General features: G+C 57.6%; 38 non-coding genes across 38 annotated transcripts; all 38 read right to left on the reverse strand.

The window, feature by feature from the left end:
- Nucleotides 1-189: 189 nt before the first annotated feature.
- Nucleotides 190-308, reverse strand: LOC129898462 (5S ribosomal RNA). Its single transcript, XR_008769364.1, has one exon. It is a non-coding gene; the product is annotated as a 5S ribosomal RNA (ribosomal RNA).
- A 222-nt stretch (nucleotides 309-530) lies between these two features.
- LOC129898463 (5S ribosomal RNA) lies at nucleotides 531-649 on the reverse strand. The gene has a single exon (XR_008769365.1). It is a non-coding gene; the product is annotated as a 5S ribosomal RNA (ribosomal RNA).
- A 222-nt stretch (nucleotides 650-871) lies between these two features.
- LOC129898465 (5S ribosomal RNA) lies at nucleotides 872-990 on the reverse strand. The gene has a single exon (XR_008769367.1). It is a non-coding gene; the product is annotated as a 5S ribosomal RNA (ribosomal RNA).
- A 222-nt stretch (nucleotides 991-1,212) lies between these two features.
- LOC129898466 (5S ribosomal RNA) lies at nucleotides 1,213-1,331 on the reverse strand. Its single transcript, XR_008769368.1, has one exon. It is a non-coding gene; the product is annotated as a 5S ribosomal RNA (ribosomal RNA).
- A 222-nt stretch (nucleotides 1,332-1,553) lies between these two features.
- Nucleotides 1,554-1,672, reverse strand: LOC129898467 (5S ribosomal RNA). The gene has a single exon (XR_008769369.1). It is a non-coding gene; the product is annotated as a 5S ribosomal RNA (ribosomal RNA).
- A 222-nt stretch (nucleotides 1,673-1,894) lies between these two features.
- LOC129898468 (5S ribosomal RNA) lies at nucleotides 1,895-2,013 on the reverse strand. The gene has a single exon (XR_008769370.1). It is a non-coding gene; the product is annotated as a 5S ribosomal RNA (ribosomal RNA).
- Nucleotides 2,014-2,235: 222 nt separating this feature from the next.
- Nucleotides 2,236-2,354, reverse strand: LOC129898469 (5S ribosomal RNA). Its single transcript, XR_008769371.1, has one exon. It is a non-coding gene; the product is annotated as a 5S ribosomal RNA (ribosomal RNA).
- Nucleotides 2,355-2,576: 222 nt separating this feature from the next.
- On the reverse strand, nucleotides 2,577-2,695 carry LOC129898470 (5S ribosomal RNA). Its single transcript, XR_008769372.1, has one exon. It is a non-coding gene; the product is annotated as a 5S ribosomal RNA (ribosomal RNA).
- A 223-nt stretch (nucleotides 2,696-2,918) lies between these two features.
- On the reverse strand, nucleotides 2,919-3,037 carry LOC129898471 (5S ribosomal RNA). The gene has a single exon (XR_008769373.1). It is a non-coding gene; the product is annotated as a 5S ribosomal RNA (ribosomal RNA).
- A 222-nt stretch (nucleotides 3,038-3,259) lies between these two features.
- On the reverse strand, nucleotides 3,260-3,378 carry LOC129898472 (5S ribosomal RNA). The gene has a single exon (XR_008769374.1). It is a non-coding gene; the product is annotated as a 5S ribosomal RNA (ribosomal RNA).
- A 222-nt stretch (nucleotides 3,379-3,600) lies between these two features.
- LOC129898473 (5S ribosomal RNA) lies at nucleotides 3,601-3,719 on the reverse strand. Its single transcript, XR_008769375.1, has one exon. It is a non-coding gene; the product is annotated as a 5S ribosomal RNA (ribosomal RNA).
- Nucleotides 3,720-3,942: 223 nt separating this feature from the next.
- LOC129898474 (5S ribosomal RNA) lies at nucleotides 3,943-4,061 on the reverse strand. Its single transcript, XR_008769376.1, has one exon. It is a non-coding gene; the product is annotated as a 5S ribosomal RNA (ribosomal RNA).
- Nucleotides 4,062-4,283: 222 nt separating this feature from the next.
- Nucleotides 4,284-4,402, reverse strand: LOC129898477 (5S ribosomal RNA). The gene has a single exon (XR_008769378.1). It is a non-coding gene; the product is annotated as a 5S ribosomal RNA (ribosomal RNA).
- A 222-nt stretch (nucleotides 4,403-4,624) lies between these two features.
- LOC129898478 (5S ribosomal RNA) lies at nucleotides 4,625-4,743 on the reverse strand. The gene has a single exon (XR_008769379.1). It is a non-coding gene; the product is annotated as a 5S ribosomal RNA (ribosomal RNA).
- Nucleotides 4,744-4,965: 222 nt separating this feature from the next.
- LOC129897509 (5S ribosomal RNA) lies at nucleotides 4,966-5,085 on the reverse strand. The gene has a single exon (XR_008768596.1). It is a non-coding gene; the product is annotated as a 5S ribosomal RNA (ribosomal RNA).
- A 222-nt stretch (nucleotides 5,086-5,307) lies between these two features.
- On the reverse strand, nucleotides 5,308-5,426 carry LOC129898479 (5S ribosomal RNA). The gene has a single exon (XR_008769380.1). It is a non-coding gene; the product is annotated as a 5S ribosomal RNA (ribosomal RNA).
- Nucleotides 5,427-5,651: 225 nt separating this feature from the next.
- Nucleotides 5,652-5,770, reverse strand: LOC129898480 (5S ribosomal RNA). The gene has a single exon (XR_008769381.1). It is a non-coding gene; the product is annotated as a 5S ribosomal RNA (ribosomal RNA).
- Nucleotides 5,771-5,993: 223 nt separating this feature from the next.
- LOC129898481 (5S ribosomal RNA) lies at nucleotides 5,994-6,112 on the reverse strand. Its single transcript, XR_008769382.1, has one exon. It is a non-coding gene; the product is annotated as a 5S ribosomal RNA (ribosomal RNA).
- Nucleotides 6,113-6,327: 215 nt separating this feature from the next.
- Nucleotides 6,328-6,446, reverse strand: LOC129897369 (5S ribosomal RNA). The gene has a single exon (XR_008768462.1). It is a non-coding gene; the product is annotated as a 5S ribosomal RNA (ribosomal RNA).
- A 222-nt stretch (nucleotides 6,447-6,668) lies between these two features.
- LOC129898482 (5S ribosomal RNA) lies at nucleotides 6,669-6,787 on the reverse strand. Its single transcript, XR_008769383.1, has one exon. It is a non-coding gene; the product is annotated as a 5S ribosomal RNA (ribosomal RNA).
- Nucleotides 6,788-7,009: 222 nt separating this feature from the next.
- Nucleotides 7,010-7,128, reverse strand: LOC129898483 (5S ribosomal RNA). The gene has a single exon (XR_008769384.1). It is a non-coding gene; the product is annotated as a 5S ribosomal RNA (ribosomal RNA).
- Nucleotides 7,129-7,350: 222 nt separating this feature from the next.
- LOC129898484 (5S ribosomal RNA) lies at nucleotides 7,351-7,469 on the reverse strand. The gene has a single exon (XR_008769385.1). It is a non-coding gene; the product is annotated as a 5S ribosomal RNA (ribosomal RNA).
- Nucleotides 7,470-7,691: 222 nt separating this feature from the next.
- On the reverse strand, nucleotides 7,692-7,810 carry LOC129898485 (5S ribosomal RNA). Its single transcript, XR_008769386.1, has one exon. It is a non-coding gene; the product is annotated as a 5S ribosomal RNA (ribosomal RNA).
- Nucleotides 7,811-8,032: 222 nt separating this feature from the next.
- Nucleotides 8,033-8,151, reverse strand: LOC129898486 (5S ribosomal RNA). Its single transcript, XR_008769387.1, has one exon. It is a non-coding gene; the product is annotated as a 5S ribosomal RNA (ribosomal RNA).
- A 222-nt stretch (nucleotides 8,152-8,373) lies between these two features.
- Nucleotides 8,374-8,492, reverse strand: LOC129898488 (5S ribosomal RNA). Its single transcript, XR_008769389.1, has one exon. It is a non-coding gene; the product is annotated as a 5S ribosomal RNA (ribosomal RNA).
- Nucleotides 8,493-8,714: 222 nt separating this feature from the next.
- Nucleotides 8,715-8,833, reverse strand: LOC129898489 (5S ribosomal RNA). Its single transcript, XR_008769390.1, has one exon. It is a non-coding gene; the product is annotated as a 5S ribosomal RNA (ribosomal RNA).
- A 222-nt stretch (nucleotides 8,834-9,055) lies between these two features.
- LOC129898490 (5S ribosomal RNA) lies at nucleotides 9,056-9,174 on the reverse strand. Its single transcript, XR_008769391.1, has one exon. It is a non-coding gene; the product is annotated as a 5S ribosomal RNA (ribosomal RNA).
- A 222-nt stretch (nucleotides 9,175-9,396) lies between these two features.
- Nucleotides 9,397-9,515, reverse strand: LOC129898491 (5S ribosomal RNA). The gene has a single exon (XR_008769392.1). It is a non-coding gene; the product is annotated as a 5S ribosomal RNA (ribosomal RNA).
- Nucleotides 9,516-9,737: 222 nt separating this feature from the next.
- Nucleotides 9,738-9,856, reverse strand: LOC129898494 (5S ribosomal RNA). The gene has a single exon (XR_008769393.1). It is a non-coding gene; the product is annotated as a 5S ribosomal RNA (ribosomal RNA).
- Nucleotides 9,857-10,078: 222 nt separating this feature from the next.
- Nucleotides 10,079-10,197, reverse strand: LOC129896989 (5S ribosomal RNA). The gene has a single exon (XR_008768098.1). It is a non-coding gene; the product is annotated as a 5S ribosomal RNA (ribosomal RNA).
- Nucleotides 10,198-10,419: 222 nt separating this feature from the next.
- On the reverse strand, nucleotides 10,420-10,538 carry LOC129896990 (5S ribosomal RNA). The gene has a single exon (XR_008768099.1). It is a non-coding gene; the product is annotated as a 5S ribosomal RNA (ribosomal RNA).
- A 222-nt stretch (nucleotides 10,539-10,760) lies between these two features.
- LOC129896991 (5S ribosomal RNA) lies at nucleotides 10,761-10,879 on the reverse strand. The gene has a single exon (XR_008768100.1). It is a non-coding gene; the product is annotated as a 5S ribosomal RNA (ribosomal RNA).
- Nucleotides 10,880-11,101: 222 nt separating this feature from the next.
- On the reverse strand, nucleotides 11,102-11,220 carry LOC129897408 (5S ribosomal RNA). The gene has a single exon (XR_008768501.1). It is a non-coding gene; the product is annotated as a 5S ribosomal RNA (ribosomal RNA).
- A 222-nt stretch (nucleotides 11,221-11,442) lies between these two features.
- Nucleotides 11,443-11,561, reverse strand: LOC129896992 (5S ribosomal RNA). Its single transcript, XR_008768101.1, has one exon. It is a non-coding gene; the product is annotated as a 5S ribosomal RNA (ribosomal RNA).
- A 222-nt stretch (nucleotides 11,562-11,783) lies between these two features.
- LOC129896993 (5S ribosomal RNA) lies at nucleotides 11,784-11,902 on the reverse strand. The gene has a single exon (XR_008768102.1). It is a non-coding gene; the product is annotated as a 5S ribosomal RNA (ribosomal RNA).
- Nucleotides 11,903-12,124: 222 nt separating this feature from the next.
- On the reverse strand, nucleotides 12,125-12,243 carry LOC129896995 (5S ribosomal RNA). Its single transcript, XR_008768104.1, has one exon. It is a non-coding gene; the product is annotated as a 5S ribosomal RNA (ribosomal RNA).
- A 222-nt stretch (nucleotides 12,244-12,465) lies between these two features.
- Nucleotides 12,466-12,584, reverse strand: LOC129896996 (5S ribosomal RNA). The gene has a single exon (XR_008768105.1). It is a non-coding gene; the product is annotated as a 5S ribosomal RNA (ribosomal RNA).
- A 222-nt stretch (nucleotides 12,585-12,806) lies between these two features.
- On the reverse strand, nucleotides 12,807-12,925 carry LOC129896997 (5S ribosomal RNA). Its single transcript, XR_008768106.1, has one exon. It is a non-coding gene; the product is annotated as a 5S ribosomal RNA (ribosomal RNA).
- Between the last annotated feature and the right edge of the window lie 112 nt (nucleotides 12,926-13,037).

Genomic DNA, 13,037 nt, shown 5'->3' on the forward strand with positions numbered 1-13,037 from the left:
CCCCTTCCCCTCCCAAACGCCCCGGCGTGCGCCCTGCCCTCCACGCACCGACGCACCCTGCCGCCTGTCACGCCCGTCCTTAGCGCCTCCATCGCACGTCCTAACGGCGTCTAGGCCCCGAATGTCGTGTCCGCAAAAAAATACTTGTTGTCGAGTAGACGAAACCGTGCCGAATTCCGACAAAAAGGAGGGATGCAACACGAGGACTTCCCAGGGGGTCACCCATCCTAGTACTACTCTCGCCCAAGCACGCTTAACTTCGGAGTTCTGATGGGATCCGGTGCGTTAGTGCTGGTATGATCGCATCCATCATTCCTAGCGCTCTAAATTCTATTAAACACCCCCTTCCCCTCCCAAACGCCCCGGCGTGCGCCCTGCCCTCCACGCACCGACGCACCCTGCCGCCTGTCACGCCCGTCCTTAGCGCCTCCATCGCACGTCCTAACGGCGTCTAGGCCCCGAATGTCGTGTCCGCAAAAAAATACTTGTTGTCGAGTAGACGAAACCGTGCCGAATTCCGACAAAAAGGAGGGATGCAACACGAGGACTTCCCAGGGGGTCACCCATCCTAGTACTACTCTCGCCCAAGCACGCTTAACTTCGGAGTTCTGATGGGATCCGGTGCGTTAGTGCTGGTATGATCGCATCCATCATTCCTAGCGCTCTAAATTCTATTAAACACCCCCTTCCCCTCCCAAACGCCCCGGCGTGCGCCCTGCCCTCCACGCACCGACGCACCCTGCCGCCTGTCACGCCCGTCCTTAGCGCCTCCATCGCACGTCCTAACGGCGTCTAGGCCCCGAATGTCGTGTCCGCAAAAAAATACTTGTTGTCGAGTAGACGAAACCGTGCCGAATTCCGACAAAAAGGAGGGATGCAACACGAGGACTTCCCAGGGGGTCACCCATCCTAGTACTACTCTCGCCCAAGCACGCTTAACTTCGGAGTTCTGATGGGATCCGGTGCGTTAGTGCTGGTATGATCGCATCCATCATTCCTAGCGCTCTAAATTCTATTAAACACCCCCTTCCCCTCCCAAACGCCCCGGCGTGCGCCCTGCCCTCCACGCACCGACGCACCCTGCCGCCTGTCACGCCCGTCCTTAGCGCCTCCATCGCACGTCCTAACGGCGTCTAGGCCCCGAATGTCGTGTCCGCAAAAAAATACTTGTTGTCGAGTAGACGAAACCGTGCCGAATTCCGACAAAAAGGAGGGATGCAACACGAGGACTTCCCAGGGGGTCACCCATCCTAGTACTACTCTCGCCCAAGCACGCTTAACTTCGGAGTTCTGATGGGATCCGGTGCGTTAGTGCTGGTATGATCGCATCCATCATTCCTAGCGCTCTAAATTCTATTAAACACCCCCTTCCCCTCCCAAACGCCCCGGCGTGCGCCCTGCCCTCCACGCACCGACGCACCCTGCCGCCTGTCACGCCCGTCCTTAGCGCCTCCATCGCACGTCCTAACGGCGTCTAGGCCCCGAATGTCGTGTCCGCAAAAAAATACTTGTTGTCGATTAGACGAAACCGTGCCGAATTCCGACAAAAAGGAGGGATGCAACACGAGGACTTCCCAGGGGGTCACCCATCCTAGTACTACTCTCGCCCAAGCACGCTTAACTTCGGAGTTCTGATGGGATCCGGTGCGTTAGTGCTGGTATGATCGCATCCATCATTCCTAGCGCTCTAAATTCTATTAAACACCCCCTTCCCCTCCCAAACGCCCCGGCGTGCGCCCTGCCCTCCACGCACCGACGCACCCTGCCGCCTGTCACGCCCGTCCTTAGCGCCTCCATCGCACGTCCTAACGGCGTCTAGGCCCCGAATGTCGTGTCCGCAAAAAAATACTTGTTGTCGAGTAGACGAAACCGTGCCGAATTCCGACAAAAAGGAGGGATGCAACACGAGGACTTCCCAGGGGGTCACCCATCCTAGTACTACTCTCGCCCAAGCACGCTTAACTTCGGAGTTCTGATGGGATCCGGTGCGTTAGTGCTGGTATGATCGCATCCATCATTCCTAGCGCTCTAAATTCTATTAAACACCCCCTTCCCCTCCCAAACGCCCCGGCGTGCGCCCTGCCCTCCACGCACCGACGCACCCTGCCGCCTGTCACGCCCGTCCTTAGCGCCTCCATCGCACGTCCTAACGGCGTCTAGGCCCCGAATGTCGTGTCCGCAAAAAAATACTTGTTGTCGAGTAGACGAAACCGTGCCGAATTCCGACAAAAAGGAGGGATGCAACACGAGGACTTCCCAGGGGGTCACCCATCCTAGTACTACTCTCGCCCAAGCACGCTTAACTTCGGAGTTCTGATGGGATCCGGTGCGTTAGTGCTGGTATGATCGCATCCATCATTCCTAGCGCTCTAAATTCTATTAAACACCCCCTTCCCCTCCCAAACGCCCCGGCGTGCGCCCTGCCCTCCACGCACCGACGCACCCTGCCGCCTGTCACGCCCGTCCTTAGCGCCTCCATCGCACGTCCTAACGGCGTCTAGGCCCCGAATGTCGTGTCCGCAAAAAAATACTTGTTGTCGAGTAGACGAAACCGTGCCGAATTCCGACAAAAAGGAGGGATGCAACACGAGGACTTCCCAGGGGGTCACCCATCCTAGTACTACTCTCGCCCAAGCACGCTTAACTTCGGAGTTCTGATGGGATCCGGTGCGTTAGTGCTGGTATGATCGCATCCATCATTCCTAGCGCTCTAAATTCTATTAAACACCCCCCTTCCCCTCCCAAACGCCCCGGCGTGCGCCCTGCCCTCCACGCACCGACGCACCCTGCCGCCTGTCACGCCCGTCCTTAGCGCCTCCATCGCACGTCCTAACGGCGTCTAGGCCCCGAATGTCGTGTCCGCAAAAAAATACTTGTTGTCGAGTAGACGAAACCGTGCCGAATTCCGACAAAAAGGAGGGATGCAACACGAGGACTTCCCAGGGGGTCACCCATCCTAGTACTACTCTCGCCCAAGCACGCTTAACTTCGGAGTTCTGATGGGATCCGGTGCGTTAGTGCTGGTATGATCGCATCCATCATTCCTAGCGCTCTAAATTCTATTAAACACCCCCTTCCCCTCCCAAACGCCCCGGCGTGCGCCCTGCCCTCCACGCACCGACGCACCCTGCCGCCTGTCACGCCCGTCCTTAGCGCCTCCATCGCACGTCCTAACGGCGTCTAGGCCCCGAATGTCGTGTCCGCAAAAAAATACTTGTTGTCGAGTAGACGAAACCGTGCCGAATTCCGACAAAAAGGAGGGATGCAACACGAGGACTTCCCAGGGGGTCACCCATCCTAGTACTACTCTCGCCCAAGCACGCTTAACTTCGGAGTTCTGATGGGATCCGGTGCGTTAGTGCTGGTATGATCGCATCCATCATTCCTAGCGCTCTAAATTCTATTAAACACCCCCTTCCCCTCCCAAACGCCCCGGCGTGCGCCCTGCCCTCCACGCACCGACGCACCCTGCCGCCTGTCACGCCCGTCCTTAGCGCCTCCATCGCACGTCCTAACGGCGTCTAGGCCCCGAATGTCGTGTCCGCAAAAAAATACTTGTTGTCGAGTAGACGAAACCGTGCCGAATTCCGACAAAAAGGAGGGATGCAACACGAGGACTTCCCAGGGGGTCACCCATCCTAGTACTACTCTCGCCCAAGCACGCTTAACTTCGGAGTTCTGATGGGATCCGGTGCGTTAGTGCTGGTATGATCGCATCCATCATTCCTAGCGCTCTAAATTCTATTAAACACCCCCTTCCCCTCCCAAACGCCCCGGCGTGCGCCCTGCCCTCCACGCACCGACGCACCCTGCCGCCTGTCACGCCCGTCCTTAGCGCCTCCATCGCACGTCCTAACGGCGTCTAGGCCCCGAATGTCGTGTCCGCAAAAAAAATACTTGTTGTCGAGTAGACGAAACCGTGCCGAATTCCGACAAAAAGGAGGGATGCAACACGAGGACTTCCCAGGGGGTCACCCATCCTAGTACTACTCTCGCCCAAGCACGCTTAACTTCGGAGTTCTGATGGGATCCGGTGCGTTAGTGCTGGTATGATCGCATCCATCATTCCTAGCGCTCTAAATTCTATTAAACACCCCCTTCCCCTCCCAAACGCCCCGGCGTGCGCCCTGCCCTCCACGCACCGACGCACCCTGCCGCCTGTCACGCCCGTCCTTAGCGCCTCCATCGCACGTCCTAACGGCGTCTAGGCCCCGAATGTCGTGTCCGCAAAAAAATACTTGTTGTCGAGTAGACGAAACCGTGCCGAATTCCGACAAAAAGGAGGGATGCAACACGAGGACTTCCCAGGGGGTCACCCATCCTAGTACTACTCTCGCCCAAGCACGCTTAACTTCGGAGTTCTGATGGGATCCGGTGCGTTAGTGCTGGTATGATCGCATCCATCATTCCTAGCGCTCTAAATTCTATTAAACACCCCCTTCCCCTCCCAAACGCCCCGGCGTGCGCCCTGCCCTCCACGCACCGACGCACCCTGCCGCCTGTCACGCCCGTCCTTAGCGCCTCCATCGCACGTCCTAACGGCGTCTAGGCCCCGAATGTCGTGTCCGCAAAAAAATACTTGTTGTCGAGTAGACGAAACCGTGCCGAATTCCGACAAAAAGGAGGGATGCAACACGAGGACTTCCCAGGGGGTCACCCATCCTAGTACTACTCTCGCCCAAGCACGCTTAACTTCGGAGTTCTGATGGGATCCGGTGCGTTAGTGCTGGTATGATCGCATCCATCATTCCTAGCGCTCTAAATTCTATTAAACACCCCCTTCCCCTCCCAAACGCCCCGGCGTGCGCCCTGCCCTCCACGCACCGACGCACCCTGCCGCCTGTCACGCCCGTCCTAAGCGCCTCCATCGCACGTCCTAACGGCGTCTAGGCCCCGAATGTCGTGTCCGCAAAAAAATACTTGTTGTCGAGTAGACGAAACCGTGCCGAATTCCGACAAAAAGGAGGGATGCAACACGAGGACTTCCCAGGGGGTCACCCATCCTAGTACTTACTCTCGCCCAAGCACGCTTAACTTCGGAGTTCTGATGGGATCCGGTGCGTTAGTGCTGGTATGATCGCATCCATCATTCCTAGCGCTCTAAATTCTATTAAACACCCCCTTCCCCTCCCAAACGCCCCGGCGTGCGCCCTGCCCTCCACGCACCGACGCACCCTGCCGCCTGTCACGCCCGTCCTTAGCGCCTCCATCGCACGTCCTAACGGCGTCTAGGCCCCGAATGTCGTGTCCGCAAAAAAATACTTGTTGTCGAGTAGACGAAACCGTGCCGAATTCCGACAAAAAGGAGGGATGCAACACGAGGACTTCCCAGGGGGTCACCCATCCTAGTACTACTCTCGCCCAAGCACGCTTAACTTCGGAGTTCTGATGGGATCCGGTGCGTTAGTGCTGGTATGATCGCATCCATCATTCCTAGCGCTCTAAATTCTATTAAACACCCCCTTCCCCTCCCAAACGCCCCCGGCGTGCGCCCTGCCCTCCACGCACCGACGCACCCCTGCCGCCTGTCACGCCCCGTCCTTAGCGCCTCCATCGCACGTCCTAACGGCGTCTAGGCCCCGAATGTCGTGTCCGCAAAAAAATACTTGTTGTCGAGTAGACGAAACCGTGCCGAATTCCGACAAAAAGGAGGGATGCAACACGAGGACTTCCCAGGGGGTCACCCATCCTAGTACTACTCTCGCCCAAGCACGCTTAACTTCGGAGTTCTGATGGGATCCGGTGCGTTAGTGCTGGTATGATCGCATCCATCATTCCTAGCGCTCTAAATTCTATTAAACCACCCCCTTCCCCTCCCAAACGCCCCGGCGTGCGCCCTGCCCTCCACGCACCGACGCACCCTGCCGCCTGTCACGCCCGTCCTTAGCGCCTCCATCGCACGTCCTAACGGCGTCTAGGCCCCGAATGTCGTGTCCGCAAAAAAATACTTGTTGTCGAGTAGACGAAACCGTGCCGAATTCCGACAAAAAGGAGGGATGCAACACGAGGACTTCCCAGGGGGTCACCCATCCTAGTACTACTCTCGCCCAAGCACGCTTAACTTCGGAGTTCTGATGGGATCCGGTGCGTTAGTGCTGGTATGATCGCATCCATCATTCCTAGCGCTCTAAATTCTATTAAACACCCCCTTCCCCTCCCAAACGCCCCGGCGTGCGCCCTGCCCTCCACGCACCGACGCACCCTGCCGCCTGTCACGCCCGTCCTTAGCTCGCACGTCCTAACGGCGTCTAGGCCCCGAATGTCGTGTCCGCAAAAAAATACTTGTTGTCGAGTAGACGAAACCGTGCCGAATTCCGACAAAAAGGAGGGATGCAACACGAGGACTTCCCAGGGGGTCACCCATCCTAGTACTACTCCCGCCCAAGCACGCTTAACTTCGGAGTTCTGATGGGATCCGGTGCGTTAGTGCTGGTATGATCGCATCCATCATTCCTAGCGCTCTAAATTCTATTAAACACCCCCTTCCCCTCCCAAACGCCCCGGCGTGCGCCCTGCCCTCCACGCACCGACGCACCCTGCCGCCTGTCACGCCCGTCCTTAGCGCCTCCATCGCACGTCCTAACGGCGTCTAGGCCCCGAATGTCGTGTCCGCAAAAAAATACTTGTTGTCGAGTAGACGAAACCGTGCCGAATTCCGACAAAAAGGAGGGATGCAACACGAGGACTTCCCAGGGGGTCACCCATCCTAGTACTACTCTCGCCCAAGCACGCTTAACTTCGGAGTTCTGATGGGATCCGGTGCGTTAGTGCTGGTATGATCGCATCCATCATTCCTAGCGCTCTAAATTCTATTAAACACCCCCTTCCCCTCCCAAACGCCCCGGCGTGCGCCCTGCCCTCCACGCACCGACGCACCCTGCCGCCTGTCACGCCCGTCCTTAGCGCCTCCATCGCACGTCCTAACGGCGTCTAGGCCCCGAATGTCGTGTCCGCAAAAAAATACTTGTTGTCGAGTAGACGAAACCGTGCCGAATTCCGACAAAAAGGAGGGATGCAACACGAGGACTTCCCAGGGGGTCACCCATCCTAGTACTACTCTCGCCCAAGCACGCTTAACTTCGGAGTTCTGATGGGATCCGGTGCGTTAGTGCTGGTATGATCGCATCCATCATTCCTAGCGCTCTAAATTCTATTAAACACCCCCTTCCCCTCCCAAACGCCCCGGCGTGCGCCCTGCCCTCCACGCACCGACGCACCCTGCCGCCTGTCACGCCCGTCCTTAGCGCCTCCATCGCACGTCCTAACGGCGTCTAGGCCCCGAATGTCGTGTCCGCAAAAAAATACTTGTTGTCGAGTAGACGAAACCGTGCCGAATTCCGACAAAAAGGAGGGATGCAACACGAGGACTTCCCAGGGGGTCACCCATCCTAGTACTACTCTCGCCCAAGCACGCTTAACTTCGGAGTTCTGATGGGATCCGGTGCGTTAGTGCTGGTATGATCGCATCCATCATTCCTAGCGCTCTAAATTCTATTAAACACCCCCTTCCCCTCCCAAACGCCCCGGCGTGCGCCCTGCCCTCCACGCACCGACGCACCCTGCCGCCTGTCACGCCCGTCCTTAGCGCCTCCATCGCACGTCCTAACGGCGTCTAGGCCCCGAATGTCGTGTCCGCAAAAAAATACTTGTTGTCGAGTAGACGAAACCGTGCCGAATTCCGACAAAAAGGAGGGATGCAACACGAGGACTTCCCAGGGGGTCACCCATCCTAGTACTACTCTCGCCCAAGCACGCTTAACTTCGGAGTTCTGATGGGATCCGGTGCGTTAGTGCTGGTATGATCGCATCCATCATTCCTAGCGCTCTAAATTCTATTAAACACCCCCTTCCCCTCCCAAACGCCCCGGCGTGCGCCCTGCCCTCCACGCACCGACGCACCCTGCCGCCTGTCACGCCCGTCCTTAGCGCCTCCATCGCACGTCCTAACGGCGTCTAGGCCCCGAATGTCGTGTCCGCAAAAAAATACTTGTTGTCGAGTAGACGAAACCGTGCCGAATTCCGACAAAAAGGAGGGATGCAACACGAGGACTTCCCAGGGGGTCACCCATCCTAGTACTACTCTCGCCCAAGCACGCTTAACTTCGGAGTTCTGATGGGATCCGGTGCGTTAGTGCTGGTATGATCGCATCCATCATTCCTAGCGCTCTAAATTCTATTAAACACCCCCTTCCCCTCCCAAACGCCCCGGCGTGCGCCCTGCCCTCCACGCACCGACGCACCCTGCCGCCTGTCACGCCCGTCCTTAGCGCCTCCATCGCACGTCCTAACGGCGTCTAGGCCCCGAATGTCGTGTCCGCAAAAAAATACTTGTTGTCGAGTAGACGAAACCGTGCCGAATTCCGACAAAAAGGAGGGATGCAACACGAGGACTTCCCAGGGGGTCACCCATCCTAGTACTACTCTCGCCCAAGCACGCTTAACTTCGGAGTTCTGATGGGATCCGGTGCGTTAGTGCTGGTATGATCGCATCCATCATTCCTAGCGCTCTAAATTCTATTAAACACCCCCTTCCCCTCCCAAACGCCCCGGCGTGCGCCCTGCCCTCCACGCACCGACGCACCCTGCCGCCTGTCACGCCCGTCCTTAGCGCCTCCATCGCACGTCCTAACGGCGTCTAGGCCCCGAATGTCGTGTCCGCAAAAAAATACTTGTTGTCGAGTAGACGAAACCGTGCCGAATTCCGACAAAAAGGAGGGATGCAACACGAGGACTTCCCAGGGGGTCACCCATCCTAGTACTACTCTCGCCCAAGCACGCTTAACTTCGGAGTTCTGATGGGATCCGGTGCGTTAGTGCTGGTATGATCGCATCCATCATTCCTAGCGCTCTAAATTCTATTAAACACCCCCTTCCCCTCCCAAACGCCCCGGCGTGCGCCCTGCCCTCCACGCACCGACGCACCCTGCCGCCTGTCACGCCCGTCCTTAGCGCCTCCATCGCACGTCCTAACGGCGTCTAGGCCCCGAATGTCGTGTCCGCAAAAAAATACTTGTTGTCGAGTAGACGAAACCGTGCCGAATTCCGACAAAAAGGAGGGATGCAACACGAGGACTTCCCAGGGGGTCACCCATCCTAGTACTACTCTCGCCCAAGCACGCTTAACTTCGGAGTTCTGATGGGATCCGGTGCGTTAGTGCTGGTATGATCGCATCCATCATTCCTAGCGCTCTAAATTCTATTAAACACCCCCTTCCCCTCCCAAACGCCCCGGCGTGCGCCCTGCCCTCCACGCACCGACGCACCCTGCCGCCTGTCACGCCCGTCCTTAGCGCCTCCATCGCACGTCCTAACGGCGTCTAGGCCCCGAATGTCGTGTCCGCAAAAAAATACTTGTTGTCGAGTAGACGAAACCGTGCCGAATTCCGACAAAAAGGAGGGATGCAACACGAGGACTTCCCAGGGGGTCACCCATCCTAGTACTACTCTCGCCCAAGCACGCTTAACTTCGGAGTTCTGATGGGATCCGGTGCGTTAGTGCTGGTATGATCGCATCCATCATTCCTAGCGCTCTAAAGTCTATTAAACACCCCCTTCCCCTCCCAAACGCCCCGGCGTGCGCCCTGCCCTCCACGCACCGACGCACCCTGCCGCCTGTCACGCCCGTCCTTAGCGCCTCCATCGCACGTCCTAACGGCGTCTAGGCCCCGAATGTCGTGTCCGCAAAAAAATACTTGTTGTCGAGTAGACGAAACCGTGCCGAATTCCGACAAAAAGGAGGGATGCAACACGAGGACTTCCCAGGGGGTCACCCATCCTAGTACTACTCTCGCCCAAGCACGCTTAACTTCGGAGTTCTGATGGGATCCGGTGCGTTAGTGCTGGTATGATCGCATCCATCATTCCTAGCGCTCTAAATTCTATTAAACACCCCCTTCCCCTCCCAAACGCCCCGGCGTGCGCCCTGCCCTCCACGCACCGACGCACCCTGCCGCCTGTCACGCCCGTCCTTGGCGCCTCCATCGCACGTCCTAACGGCGTCTAGGCCCCGAATGTCGTGTCCGCAAAAAAATACTTGTTGTCGAGTAGACGAAACCGTGCCGAATTCCGACAAAAAGGAGGGATGCAACACGAGGACTTCCCAGGGGGTCACCCATCCTAGTACTACTCTCGCCCAAGCACGCTTAACTTCGGAGTTCTGATGGGATCCGGTGCGTTAGTGCTGGTATGATCGCATCCATCATTCCTAGCGCTCTAAATTCTATTAAACACCCCCTTCCCCTCCCAAACGCCCCGGCGTGCGCCCTGCCCTCCACGCACCGACGAACCCTGCCGCCTGTCACGCCCGTCCTAAGCGCCTCCATCGCACGTCCTAACGGCGTCTAGGCCCCGAATGTCGTGTCCGCAAAAAAATACTTGTTGTCGAGTAGACGAAACCGTGCCGAATTCCGACAAAAAGGAGGGATGCAACACGAGGACTTCCCAGGGGGTCACCCATCCTAGTACTACTCTCGCCCAAGCACGCTTAACTTCGGAGTTCTGATGGGATCCGGTGCGTTAGTGCTGGTATGATCGCATCCATCATTCCTAGCGCTCTAAATTCTATTAAACACCCCCTTCCCCTCCCAAACGCCCCGGCGTGCGCCCTGCCCTCCACGCACCGACGCACCCTGCCGCCTGTCACGCCCGTCCTTAGCGCCTCCATCGCACGTCCTAACGGCGTCTAGGCCCCGAATGTCGTGTCCGCAAAAAAATACTTGTTGTCGAGTAGACGAAACCGTGCCGAATTCCGACAAAAAGGAGGGATGCAACACGAGGACTTCCCAGGGGGTCACCCATCCTAGTACTACTCTCGCCCAAGCACGCTTAACTTCGGAGTTCTGATGGGATCCGGTGCGTTAGTGCTGGTATGATCGCATCCATCATTCCTAGCGCTCTAAATTCTATTAAACACCCCCTTCCCCTCCCAAACGCCCCGGCGTGCGCCCTGCCCTCCACGCACCGACGCACCCTGCCGCCTGTCACGCCCGTCCTTAGCGCCTCCATCGCACGTCCTAACGGCGTCTAGGCCCCGAATGTCGTGTCCGCAAAAAAATACTTGTTGTCGAGTAGACGAAACCGTGCCGAATTCCGACAAAAAGGAGGGATGCAACACGAGGACTTCCCAGGGGGTCACCCAACCTAGTACTACTCTCGCCCAAGCACGCTTAACTTCGGAGTTCTGATGGGATCCGGTGCGTTAGTGCTGGTATGATCGCATCCATCATTCCTAGCGCTCTAAATTCTATTAAACACCCCCTTCCCCTCCCAAACGCCCCGGCGTGCGCCCTGCCCTCCACGCACCGACGCACCCTGCCGCCTGTCACGCCCGTCCTTAGCGCCTCCATCGCACGTCCTAACGGCGTCTAGGCCCCGAATGTCGTGTCCGCAAAAAAATACTTGTTGTCGAGTAGACGAAACCGTGCCGAATTCCGACAAAAAGGAGGGATGCAACACGAGGACTTCCCAGGGGGTCACCCATCCTAGTACTACTCTCGCCCAAGCACGCTTAACTTCGGAGTTCTGATGGGATCCGGTGCGTTAGTGCTGGTATGATCGCATCCATCATTCCTAGCGCTCTAAATTCTATTAAACACCCCCTTCCCCTCCCAAACGCCCCGGCGTGCGCCCTGCCCTCCACGCACCGACGCACCCTGCCGCCTGTCACGCCCGTCCTTAGCGCCTCCATCGCACGTCCTAACGGCGTCTAGGCCCCGAATGTCGTGTCCGCAAAAAAATACTTGTTGTCGAGTAGACGAAACCGTGCCGAATTCCGACAAAAAGGAGGGATGCAACACGAGGACTTCCCAGGGGGTCACCCATCCTAGTACTACTCTCGCCCAAGCACGCTTAACTTCGGAGTTCTGATGGGATCCGGTGCGTTAGTGCTGGTATGATCGCATCCATCATTCCTAGCGCTCTAAATTCTATTAAACACCCCCTTCCCCTCCCAAACGCCCCGGCGTGCGCCCTGCCCTCCACGCACCGACGCACCCTGCCGCCTGTCACGCCCGTCCTTAGCGCCTCCATCGCACGTCCTAACGGCGTCTAGGCCCCGAATGTCGTGTCCGCAAAAAAATACTTGTTGTCGAGTAGACGAAACCGTGCCGAATTCCGACAAAAAGGAGGGATGCAACACGAGGACTTCCCAGGGGGTCACCCATCCTAGTACTACTCTCGCCCAAGCACGCTTAACTTCGGAGTTCTGATGGGATCCGGTGCGTTAGTGCTGGTATGATCGCATCCATCATTCCTAGCGCTCTAAATTCTATTAAACACCCCCTTCCCCTCCCAAACGCCCCGGCGTGCGCCCTGCCCTCCACGCACCGACGCACCCTGCCGCCTGTCACGCCCGTCCTTAGCGCCTCCATCGCACGTCCTAACGGCGTCTAGGCCCCGAATGTCGTGTCCGCAAAAAAATACTTGTTGTCGAGTAGACGAAACCGTGCCGAATTCCGACAAAAAGGAGGGATGCAACACGAGGACTTCCCAGGGGGTCACCCATCCTAGTACTACTCTCGCCCAAGCACGCTTAACTTCGGAGTTCTGATGGGATCCGGTGCGTTAGTGCTGGTATGATCGCATCCATCATTCCTAGCGCTCTAAATTCTATTAAACACCCCCTTCCCCTCCCAAACGCCCCGGCGTGCGCCCTGCCCTCCACGCACCGACGCACCCTGCCGCCTGTCACGCCCGTCCTTGGCGCCTCCATCGCACGTCCTAACGGCGTCTAGGCCCCGAATGTCGTGTCCGCAAAAAAATACTTGTTGTCGAGTAGACGAAACCGTGCCGAATTCCGACAAAAAGGAGGGATGCAACACGAGGACTTCCCAGGGGGTCACCCATCCTAGTACTACTCTCGCCCAAGCACGCTTAACTTCGGAGTTCTGATGGGATCCGGTGCGTTAGTGCTGGTATGATCGCATCCATCATTCCTAGCGCTCTAAATTCTATTAAACACCCCCTTCCCCTCCCAAACGCCCCGGCGTGCGCCCTGCCCTCCACGCACCGACGAACCCTGCCGCCTGTCACGCCCGTCC

This window comes from Solanum dulcamara, chromosome 7, assembly GCF_947179165.1.
Source record: "Solanum dulcamara chromosome 7, daSolDulc1.2, whole genome shotgun sequence".
Lineage (NCBI taxonomy): Eukaryota > Viridiplantae > Streptophyta > Magnoliopsida > Solanales > Solanaceae > Solanum > Solanum dulcamara.